This window comes from Cyprinus carpio, chromosome B9 (genome assembly GCF_018340385.1).
Source record: "Cyprinus carpio isolate SPL01 chromosome B9, ASM1834038v1, whole genome shotgun sequence".
NCBI classification, from domain to species: Eukaryota; Metazoa; Chordata; class Actinopteri; order Cypriniformes; family Cyprinidae; genus Cyprinus; species Cyprinus carpio.
The window spans coordinates 8,913,541-8,926,288 of NC_056605.1; the positions used below are offsets into that span (position 1 = coordinate 8,913,541).

General features: G+C 34.9%; 1 protein-coding gene across 1 annotated transcript in view; it reads right to left on the reverse strand.

Moving 5' to 3' along the window:
* Nucleotides 1-12,748, reverse strand: part of LOC109105473 (unconventional myosin-XVI-like) — a 736,220-nt gene that overhangs the window by 102,385 nt on the left and 621,087 nt on the right.

Here is a 12,748-nt window from a genome sequence, read left to right on the forward strand (position 1 = left end):
GCAAATAGACGTCAGCTTTGCCTCTCCGAGTGGTTTCTATTTGACTGCAGTCGGGCAAAATGAAAGAAAAAATATTTAATATTCACAGATGAAAGTTTAGTTTTATGAAGATATGTGCGTTTCTTAGAACGAATTCAAGCAGGATAATAAATGTCAAGCCTATGAGCCGTGCTTATATTTTACTCTACACCATAATTTAGTTTAGACACATTTAAATAGTCTGGGTGTCTCCATATACTGAGAAAATATATCGACAGAAAGCTTGAAATGTCTTTTAAACGAAATGATCAACTCAAAACGAAAGCATTATGTAATCTGTGAAGGTTGTATTTCTCTTTAAAGGCGCGTCCATGTGGAGAGAGAGGTCAGCACTGTGAATGTGTCATCTTGCAGCCGACAAGGAAAACATTTGTTTTATTAATAAATATTTAAAATGTCTCCTTTTTCATAATTAATAGGCTACTTCTGCCTGTGCTTTTGTGACAAAACTTAATGCATATTCTTGAGCGTGGAATATATTAAGGCTGGATTATAGGCCGGCAATCCGTCCCTTTGCGCCACCTTGCGGTAGTTTCGCGAATGATTTTAACACGCAACTGATTTGCAGTTAACGCCGCGGCCCTGCGGCGGCGGTACGCACGGCGGTATTACCCATTTTGGATGTCTACCTACTGTACCTCCCTCCATCCAAGAAAAAGGAATATAATATAAAAGTGAAATGTCAAAAGCAAACCTGGGTTTATTTTAATTTATCCATCCATATCTAACCATCTATCTATGCATCCATATTACATATCTATCCATCCATCTCTCCACCCATCCATATCTAACTATCCAACTATACATCCATATATGTATCAATCAATTAAAAAAGGATAAAATATAAAAGTCAAATTTCAAGAAGCAAACCTGGGTTGCTTTTAAGTTAATCTTTTGTGAAGATCTTCATGGCTAAAAGTTCATATCAGAGAGAGAGAGAAAAAAAAAAAAAAAAAGAACAACAAAAAACAGTCTGAAAAAACCCTCTGAACATGCATGAAGCGTGAGTGAAACTGTGCTGCTTTTATGAGAGGCAGAAAAGCCTGAAGATCAGGACAAACAGTCAATCAGACACATGCTTTGCCAGCTTTTATTTAGTCTGTTTCTCATAATATAATCAAAGGTGTTACTTCAACAGTGTTTTAACAGTGTCGGAGTGGCTTTTAAAAATCAAGGCTTTTGTTTAAAAACAGGTCGCCCACCATAGTGGCTGTTACAAAGCACATATTTACTCACCACAGCCAAATAAATGTGCATTTAATGGGTGGTGGGCGTAATACTGTATGCGCACCCGGTTTACAGTGCTCTCCAGTGTTTACTGCATGTACTGTACAATGTTTCCAGCTGTTCAGATGGTGTGTGCTGATGCTCAGTCTGAAGTGAATCTCTGTGACTGCAGCATGGCAGTTCTGCTGAGTCACACAACCATCTGCAGTGCTAACCACTGACTCAATGTGTCTGTCTGTGTCTGTGTGTGTGTGTGTGTGTGTTTGAGAAAGATTCTGCCCTGCCGCAATGAATTATAGATGTGGGCAGAGAAAACATCTCTCTAAGTGTGTTTATTATTTGCGAGTGTGTGTGTGGGTGTGTGATACTACAGATCAAACACTAGTCACTGCAATCTCAGCCCACCCTCCACTTACAAATACTAATTACATTTGGTATTTAATACAATTCTTTGTAGACAAGTGTCATGATAATATCATTGTAAAGTTTGAAGTACCTTGAGAATATGGAATGATACACTGAAGATAGGAACCATTCAGTACCATGATATTGCATTTATGATTATGATAAAGTCATATCTACCACAGCCACAGGAGTTTGTGTAACTGTCAGCAATATAGTAGAAGAGTATTGTCTTGCACTCTCTCTCTTGAATCTCTAGAGGTCTTGTAGACCTTTTCCACCAAAATGGTTTGATTTAAAAGTAACTGGCAACAATAATAAATACTGTAATCTGCCACCAAAATAACGTACAACAGAAGTTTGCTTTCAATACAGGTCAAAGTTTTTCGGTTAGGGTCACTAAGAAGTTTTTTTTTGTTTTTTGTCTCTTGTGCTCAACAAACCTGCATTAATTTGATAAAAAAATAAATAAAAAAAACTGTAAAAATAGTAAAGTTACACACACATTGTATTTTATCCCTTATTTTTCCTTCTTTTATTAATCTCATTGCATTTCCCAAAGAAACTTTGCATTCACATCATGTGAATGGAAAAAAATAGTATTTTTTTTTTTTTCTGCTTTGTGAGTGAATGCAAAACTTCATTTGCTGGAACAAAGTACTTATGTGAGAAACACAAAATAATACAATATATGTTTTTTATAAGTCTTCATATTTTTATAAATCTCACCATGTCCCCCCATAGAGCCTCTGAAGTTTTTTGGGCTCCAACACCAGCACCAATGTTGGTAGACCATGGATATGAAAAGAAAAACTAAAACCATACGTCTTAGACTGCAAATGTACTAACTAAGTCCTGGACCCTCAGAAAAGAAAGAGGAGTTGGAAAAGTAAACAGAAAGGTGTGTAATTGTAGGCAAAGAGTAATCCTGAGGGACCAAAAGCAACAAAGGAGAAGAAAAGAAGGAAAATTCTCTTCATCAGCAACCGAAAACATTATCAAATATTTGACCATGTCTACTCAAGGTTCATCCTTTCCTCTAGAAATCAATCTCCTCTAGTGCAAGCACTGTAATTCAACTCATATAAAGCACATTAGTACTTCATGTGATCCTCAAAGCATCTGGCTGAGAATTGGTAAGATCAATGCAATGATCAATCACAAAAATTCATTAATCAGAAACAGGAAGGGAGGGTGAATTAATGAACTGAATTTGGTCTACGATAACTCTAATATCAATACATTCCACTGACCGTGAACAGCAATCTGTCGAATAAAATGGCTTCTTAACGCAAAGGCAAAGAAATATAGCATATTTACACTCATGCAAATTCAAATTAGCCAGAACATTTGTTTTTGTCCAGGGTCAGCAGCCTTTTATGATGGCAAGTGCTACAGAGTAAAGCAACAAAAAAATAAATAAATCAAATAAATAAATGACTTTTATGGCATACATTTATTTTAATTATAAATCAAAAAAAAATAATAAAAAAAATATATATTATTATAAAAAAAAAAAACTTGTTTATTATAATAACAACAATGGATTAACGTATTTTATGCAGAAAAAAAAAAACTGGCGTTTCTTTTACTTCTTAGCTTAGCATGTAAATACTTTGAATAAAGTCACGTAAAAAATATTTGTTATTAATTTATTTACATTTAATAATGTAGTGCTCATAACACGTGAAATTAATCTGTTTGTATTAAATTAAAGTTTCTAATTTAATTGGCTAGATTTGTTTTTTGTTTTATTTAATTTGCATAGCACTTCAAATTAATATTATGTATTATTGTATACTGTTTTTTGTTTTGCTTTTTTTTGTATTAGTATTACTACAAATGAAATGTAATATTCATTTATTTTACATTTGCTTAATTAAGGAAGAATTCATCGCAAAAGAACAGTTTTGCCATACAAATACATTATATTACTTTGCAGTGCAATTTTAATAATTTTAAATGAATAATTTAATAATCTTTTAAAATGATATTGAATTCGAATTGAATTTAGTTTAGTGTTAGTTTAGATCCATATTTTAATTGTTATATTTCGAAAGTCGCTCGCCATCATGAAATTAAGTAATGCCCCCGTATGATGATATGTACCTGCCCGTATTTGGCAAGCCAGATGTAATGTGTCCAGAGAAGCTGTTATCAGACATCCTGGATTCTGCCCCGTGCTCCAGCAGCAGGGACACCACCTCCTTATAAACCGACTGGCACTGGCCGATTGTGGTAGCTGCAAACACAGACACACACGTCACTGTGGTTGAGACTTCCGTATTCAAATCAACCATCTGTACACATTTTCCACAGACTGTGCGTATATTTAGGAGAATCAGACCAACCGTTCACATTTCGGGGACTGATGTATTTTCCTCACCAGCGTGACCCCCATCATCATTGTTTTGGTTTGATTGACACCTGCCCCCCGCTGCTGACCAGCCTGCCTCACGTCAGACAGCATGGCTGCTGATGAGCGCTGGGTCTTCATCTGGTGCATAGAGCTTCATGTCACATCCTGTACAAACACAAAGAACAGGTGAAGAAGTGAGAAGCAGATGATGGACAGAGGACAGGAGGAGTATCAGGACAGAAAGTTCACCTGACAGACGCTCTTGTTGTACGGGTAATGCAGACAAGATGGGATCTCTCATTGTCCTCATTTTTGGTCTCAACTGGAGGATGTGTTTCAAATGTTCTGAGGCAACAATCATCCTCCAAATTGCAAATAGTGGCTCTATTAGACAATAGCAGATCAGATCAGTATACAGAAGATGAGGAGTAGGCCGTTCTGGAGATGTGAGAGGTCTTGACTGTAATGATAAACGAGCTTAGTGGCAGCAGCCTCAGAGAGAGTGTCTGTTTTCACTGGACCTCACTGATTCGATTCGGCAGGAACTAAAGTAACTCTTACTGAAATCCAGATGTCGTGAATGTTGAGCTGACAGAACGGCATGGCTGTTAACACGACACCGGCTGAATGGTAGGGACTATACTATACATTCAGTCAGTATAGAAAATGATACATTTTGTGCGGTCAGTTGGCAGTCATGCACTGCTTCCTGTATTTCGTGTTTGACATGTTGTGAGCCAATGGGAAACACTGGTAACACACAAAAATCTATACCAGGATGTGTCCTACACCACACAAGAATGAAAAAGAGCTGCTGGCAGGTTTGTCTATTTTACAAAAAAAAAAAAAAAAAAAAAAAAAAAATCATCACACAGAGCAGAGGAGTTCTACCATCTAAAATTAAACATTATAAAATACAAATAAAATAAATCAAATAAAAAATAAAATAAAATAAAATAAAATAAATCTAAAAAAAAATATTAACCTTTTTTATTACTTTTTTTTTCTTTTTTTTTTAAAACAGTGTACAGTGCAATTTGAAACAAACAAAGAGATATAAAGAAAAGAAAAAAAGGTAAATTTGGGGTCTGTCTGATTGATTGATTGTTTCGATTGATTTGGTCAGACCGCATACATTGTTCATAAAATCACATTTTTAAGGTTACAAAATATTTTATTTTTATATACATGCTTTGCTTTAAAAATTAAAAAAATTCTGAAAAAAAAAAAAAAATGTATAACAAAAAATATTAACCACCATAAATGTTCTCAACATTTGATTAATAATATTTTTCTAAGCAGAAAATCATCATATTACAATAATTTCTGAAGGACCATATCACACTAAACAGTGGCGTAATGATGCTGAAAATTCAGCTTTGCATCTCAGGAATAAATGACATTTTAAAATATATTAAAATAGATTTATTTTAAATTGTAATAATATTCACAATATTACAGTTTTTTGCTTCATTTTTTATCAATAATATCACAATCGACCCCAAACTTGTAAATGGTACGTTAGTAATACATTTATATAAATAAAAAAATGATAAATAAAGAACCAAACAAATGAAGGATCCTACCATTTCTCCTCCAGGTTTCTGATGAGGATGTAGCTGCTTTCCGTCCCCTCTGTGGCGTAGTCGAGTGGAATGTTCCCTTTCACAGAGGGATCCTGCAGGAGCACGTTGACTCCAGCCTTCAGCGAGGTTGAGATGGAGAGGAGGGGTAGGGGAAGATGGGCAGTGAGATAAAGCAAAACAAGACATAAACAAAGTTGTTCCCTCTTGCCCCATCATTCATCAGTCTGCAATCGATGATAAACTACGGCCAATTTATCACATTTTCTCAGCATTCCCCAGGCCCCCGAGCTCAAGGATGAGCTACTTAACAGAAAATAGTGCGGTTAACTAACTCATTAAGATAGGGGCAGGTTAAATAGGGTCTCTGGTTCGGTGTCGAGTGTTTTGGGTGGCAGCGGGAGTATGTGATTTATATGAAGCATCGGGTCTCTGGAGACCTCCAGACTGTGATAAGACTCTGACGAGCAGAAAAAGCATGACGCAGGGTTACACATGAATAGCTACTTCGTTACATGAAAAACACAATCTGAAAAACTAGACAGAGTCATCAAAGAAACTAGATGACGTATAAGACAAGAAATAGCAAGAAGACAACGAAACAACCACTGTACCACTCAGATAGCTGTAACGTTGTTATATTGACATTGAGGGAATCAAACATGTCAAGATCACACTGCACTGCCAAATTAATTATTTTTTTTTTAAATAAATAATTTACTCTAACAGTAATACAATCACTTGTACCTGTAAATAGTATAATAAATAAATGATAGATAGATATATAGATAGATAGATAGATAGATAGATCGATAGATAGATAGATAGATAGATAGATAGATAGTAGATAGATAGATAATAGATAGATAGATAGATAGTATAGATAGATAAGATAGATACGATAGATAAAACTCTTTTTTGGGTCAATTAACATTAGCTTTGATGCCATCTATATGAACAATTTAGGATGACAGTCTATTCTACTGGAAAACTGATAAAATATTCCTTGTTCAAGAGCATCTCAATTTTGACCAATCTGTAATTGCCCAAAGTATAGTCCAACAACTGTGAAAGAAACTTAAGGCTATTGGTTATTTAATGTGTTCCAAACTTACAATTTCAATAAGAATACGTGTTAAAAATTACATTTAACCAAGGTCTGTTAAATGTCTTAAATCGAGGAAATGTAAGTGTCACTAATGCAGGTACAAACTAAGAAATGCTTAATTAGCAGTGTGCCAAAAAAAAAAAATAATAATTACTAATAAGACCTTATTAATGCACTAAACTAAGACAAAGGAGGGAGGCAATGACATTTAAAAATACAAAACCAGAACTTCAGCACATCACTGCATGAAATTTACAGCTATCTCTCATAATGGCCTGCTTGTAATTAAAGCTGCAAATGGCACGGCTCCCATCTGACTGGCTGAGTATAAAAGGCTATTGTGACAAATCTGCAGCTTATTGTCTCTTTCCCAGCATGCATTTTTAAATCAGTGCCATCATAGCACATTCAGACTGTGGTGAGGTTGTGTCAACTCATGCACTGAGGTTAGTGGTAGGTTAATGAATGTATAATTAACATTAAACAATCATCAGCTCCTTTGTCTGAATTTATGCGCGAGGACTTTTTGGGACACACCCCCACAAAAAACCCCCCCACACACACACACTTAATAGCTCCAGAGAGTGCTGACGGATCTGACAGTGTGCCACAGGAGCGTGTCATGACCTCCTCCCGAAGATCTGCATGCCACAGGACACTCACAACAGTCCTGACGCAATACACCACAGTCCTCCAACTCACTGGGGACACATGAGGACATGGGGTGTGTGTGTGTGTGTGTGTTTGTGTGTGTGTGTGTGTGTGTGTATGAGTGGAGATCCATCGATCCGTCTGGCGTGGAACTGTTATTGTGTGTGTGAATTGATTAGGCGGGGTCAGTGTGAAGGAGATGTTGGTCTGAGAAGGACCTGATGAAGATGTCAGCATCACCTCTTCTGATCGACAAACTGTACCGTGTCCTCTGTGACACTTTGAGAGTCCTGAATACTAAAACAACCAACACACACACCACAGATTTGCAAGCTTGCCCTTTACCCCCGCTATTACAAACTAAATTCTCAACATGTGAGTAACTAACTAATATAATCAGAATCAGAAATCTGCCAAGTGTGTTTAAAAAGACATAGGAAATTTGCCTTGGTGACCAGGAGCCTACACTGAAGAAAAATGTAGACATGCATATAATTGAAGTTAACAAAATTAATATAACACTAATTATAAACCAAATAGACAACAAATAAAAAATAAATAAATAATAAATCTATATGGTAAAAAAATATATAGAGATTACATGATAATATAATATAATATAATATAATATAATATAATATAATATAATATAATATAATATAATATAATATCATTCAAACAAAAGTCTGGGGCAGTAGTTTTTGTTTGTTTTTTGTTTGCTTGTTTGTTAAAGAAGTGTCTTGTGCTCATGAAGGCTCCATTGGTATGACAATGAAAACAAATAAAATAACAAAAAAAAGTAATATTGTGAAGTTGTATTACAACTTTTTTCAATTGCACATATATTAGTAATATGCTAATAAAGCATTATAACATTTAATCTAAAAATACACAACAAACAAAACATTACAACAATAAACCTAAAATTACACATCTATAGGTTAGTCTAAATGTTGAAGCGTTGACCACTGTTACATTGAAATATCAGTCACAGCAGTGATTAAAGTGTGCTTACTTTTACTGTATGTACCCACCAGTATTAACTTTGAATGTTTAGATTACATTTAAAGAGGTGTGCATTATGTCATAAAAATAAATAAATAAATAAATAAATAAATGATTGAGTGTTATAGGCTAGGCCTAGTTCTAACACATATTTTGGCACTATTGACAAATTAATGTCACAAATGAGTTTTAAAACTACATTTAATAATTCACAGATTGCATTTTCGGTCTGGTCATGAATACTTATCATAGACTGTGATAACGTAACGTTTTTATCTTTCCTTTTTTTTCTTTACCACATCTTTTCCTGTAAACAGAACCCATGACATGCCAAATTTTTATGTCCAAGAATTACGAAATTGGTCCACTTTTTGTGATTCGTGTTCCTTTTGTATGAATTAACAATGTGTAAAAATAATAATAATTAAACCACGTTTTTTAAGAATAATAATAACACTGATAATAATACTTTTTGCACGAGTCTCGGAGATGCCTGAGATTGGGGGAATCCATAAATGGAAGAAAATAATAATAATATAATAATAATAAGTAATAAAATAAATGACATAAATAAAATTAATTGGACAACACAATAAGCCCACAACTTAAGAATTTTGTAATTTATTAGATATGTATTACATATTCATTCACATGTTAGCCTTTGTGTTAAAGTTTCTTTTGTATGTCAGAAGATCTCATCTGTGTGCAGATTGTGACACATTTTTCTATAAGACAGAAAACCTCTGATTAAAGGCCTTTGTACTGTAAGACAATCCATTGAAGGGATATTACGACAGAATAATGTATGATCACGCTTTTGGTTAATTTTAAAAAATAATTTAATCAACTAGTCGTAGTTATTATTGCAGGTAGAAAATGTGTTTTTGTTACCTTAGCAATTTTTATGTGAGGGTTGAAAAAAAATAAACTGATATTAAATTTTGCAAGTAAGTTAGGATATATTCCACATCAAAAAGGAGAGCGATCACTTGGCAGTCAAGTTCATTATAAAAAAAAAAAATTTTTTTACAAAAAGTGACACGTGGGAATTTAGACACCAGATCTGACATTTTTCTGGCATCATTGTTTTTTTTACTCACAACTCTCTTTACTTTTTCTGACCAACTTGGGGCTTGTAGTCTCTACTGATGATCTGACGAGTTAAATCGGGTATGTTAGATGATGGAGACAGTGCGGGCTGATCCAGGACAGTTTTGAAAAACCATTTTCAGGGACATGTTCTTAAATGTGACTCATATATAACATATTACACATGCACAGTTTTAAGGCAGCTTTAATCACCTTTTTGGTACCTTCATGACTTAACTGACCACGACATCGCAAACAAGTAGATTATTTTTCTTTCTTATATAAAAGAAATGAAGCATACCACAGTATGCAATTGAAGAACATGCCCTCATTTTAACTTCGGTCTGGCTCTAATGCGAAGTGGAGTTGTCATCTCAAAAGTCCTAGTCCTTTGATGTGGTTGTAAAGACGTTCCAGACTAAATAAATGGACTTCTTTGTCAGAAAAAAAAAGACAGAAGCAGCAGTTGTGAGTTTGTGTGGCCAACCCTTAGCCCCCGCCCTGGTTAATTGGCGTTAAATATTTTTAACGCGTTACATAGACTGAAAAAAAACTGAACAAAATCACCTGCGTTAACATGCGTTAATTTTGACAGCACTCCATTATAAGATCAGTATGTGAACACTGTTTCTGCACTACAATAAACAAACAAAAATTATTTTGCATGATGCAGCTGATTATTTTTATCATTGCGAAGTGAGACGAGTGAGAGAGCATTTCTGTCTTGTGTATGTAAACACAATATGGGGGAAAAGGGACCTTGCTTTTATCAAGTTAATCGTTTTTCAGTATATCTTGGTCACAGTCGTTCTTTTAAAACCTTTGTATTTTCCGCTTTTGTGCTCCGCTATCGTACTTTCATTCATTCAGACATTTTACCGCTATGCCGTCTAGCAATAGTGGTGACGTAATTATATAAAAATAGTCCGGCCAATCCGAGGCCCCCTGCACACGTAGGGCCTCTGTGTGCATGTGGATACATGGCTGCTGAGAGGTAACAAGCAGTAACTGAAAGACTGGTCATCATAGGTTAGACAGCAACCATAAACTGTGTCATAAATAGTGTGTAAAATACAATAAATTTGTGTCATACCCTTTCAGTACACTCATTTGAGGGCAGCAAAAAAGGGTGTTAACAGGCTGACCTCCAGGACTCTTTTCAACCAATCTTGTATTATGATGAATAATAATAGTTTATTAATTTACCGTCTTTCACGGGATAAGTGTTAACATGCAGCGGTGCTAGAGACGTGTGTTCGACCTTTCGCAGTGTTGCCTATTGATCCTTTCTCCCCATCACTTCCTTTTTCATTCACTTTTCATTTAGAGACATTGTGGTGCAAGCAAGGTCACAAGAAAACAAAAGCAGAGGACTACGCACACACACACATCACCAGTTAGTAGAGAGTTCAGCTCAGGTGTGCTTCAAAGGCCACAGTAACTGAACCTGACAGTACAGAGGACTGCGAGAGCGACAGAAACGCCGAATCTGTTCACAAAGGAGAACCAGATTAAACTTCCCCTCCCGAGTAGTAAAGTGGAAAAACAACAGTGACTCCTTCCTCTGACTGCACCAGGAAACAAGGACAATCACGTAACATAATTACATCTAATCTACATGATGGCTGCCTGCGTCCCATTACAGGGCTTTGAGCACAGGCTTAATTGCCTTCGTTAAATTTAATCTGTTATGATAATAGGCTAATAGCAATGAAAGTAAATGAGAACACAGTTCACTTTCTAACTAATATGGCAAACTTTAGAACATCTGCATGTTTCACTGACGTGGATTCAGCGTTCAACACCTTTTAAAACCTTTTTAAAAACTAACTCAAGGACTGTAAAGAAGGTATTGACAATTTTCCACTTTTTTATTCCACTTTCCGCTTATTACGACAACTTTTTTACCCTCTCACTGACCCTTACAACCCATCTAGCAAAGGAAACAAGCAAATTAACTCCCTTTATGATTGAACTATGTTTGTATCCACATGGGAAATGTGTAAAGCTGCAGTGAAATTTTACTGTTGTTTTTGTGAATTTTCACAGAAAATTTGGTGCACTTTATTTTACGGTATGTGAAACTTACATGTACTTACAGTGTACCCCCTACCTAAGAAGAGTATCTGGTAATATAAGGGCCTCACGTGTACATGGGGTATGGTTAGCTTATAAGGGGTAGGTTTCCAGGTTTAGTACCTAGTTATTGTAATTAGTATAATAAGTACATAGTACGTATATGAGGAACAGGACTGTAAATAAAGTGCTAAAACCAAAAATTCCAGTCATTCAAAAGATTCAAAATAAGTTATGTGTAAGAAGATTTCACCGACAGATTTTGCAACGGGTTTCAGTTTGGCCATTCAGAGCATTGGTTGAAAGTGCTACTTCTGTGTTAGCTAGTGCTTCAGAACAGTTGTCCCTGTTGTCAAGATTAGCGGCAATGGACTTTTTTGCCTGTGAAATGTCACTAATGTGACTTGATGTCAAATATGAAAACCGCGGACCACTGAGTTGTTAATGTGCGTGGTCAACACCATTAAGCTTTTCGGACCTGAACACACTTTTTAGCATCGTAGTTTCATGTTGATAGGCTTAAATAGACTGAGGTGAACAATTGTAGGGACCCTATAAAATCTTGTTTTTTTTTTTTTTCCTGAAATCTGTTTCACATTTTTTCGTCTTTCTTCAATTTCAAAATTCCCATTTTTTTTTTTTCTTCGGGATGTTCCCATTTAAATTTTTCAATTGATCAATATTTTATTAAAAGTTTAAAAAAAACATTTATTGTTGTTCGGCCGCGCATGAAAAATGTTTTTACGTTCCTCAAATTCATTTTATACTTTCTACCAAACTCAGTGTTTTCCATTCATTTTTCTGGATTTCACATTATCCGTTTCATTAAATTTTGAATAATCTGAAGCACGTCTACTTAATTGATTTTATTAAAAAAATAATTTTATTATTATTATGGGCTTTTTTTTATTTAACAGAATACTGTTAATTTAACATTTTTTCTGGTAAATAAATTTCTTGTAAATAATTGTATCTGGTAAATATTAATAAACCGTATAATTTTATTATAAGTAGCGAATTCTATACTATAAACATTAACTAGTAGACATGAATTATCTGTCCACGTTTCTTCATATTAAACCAAACTTTTATTTGTGACAAGGTTGTTGTGAAGACATTCCACATATATACAGTAAATTCCATTTATTACATGACTGGATTCCGTGATTCCATACCACGTTTTCTTTCTTTTTCTGGGGGGGGCAGCAA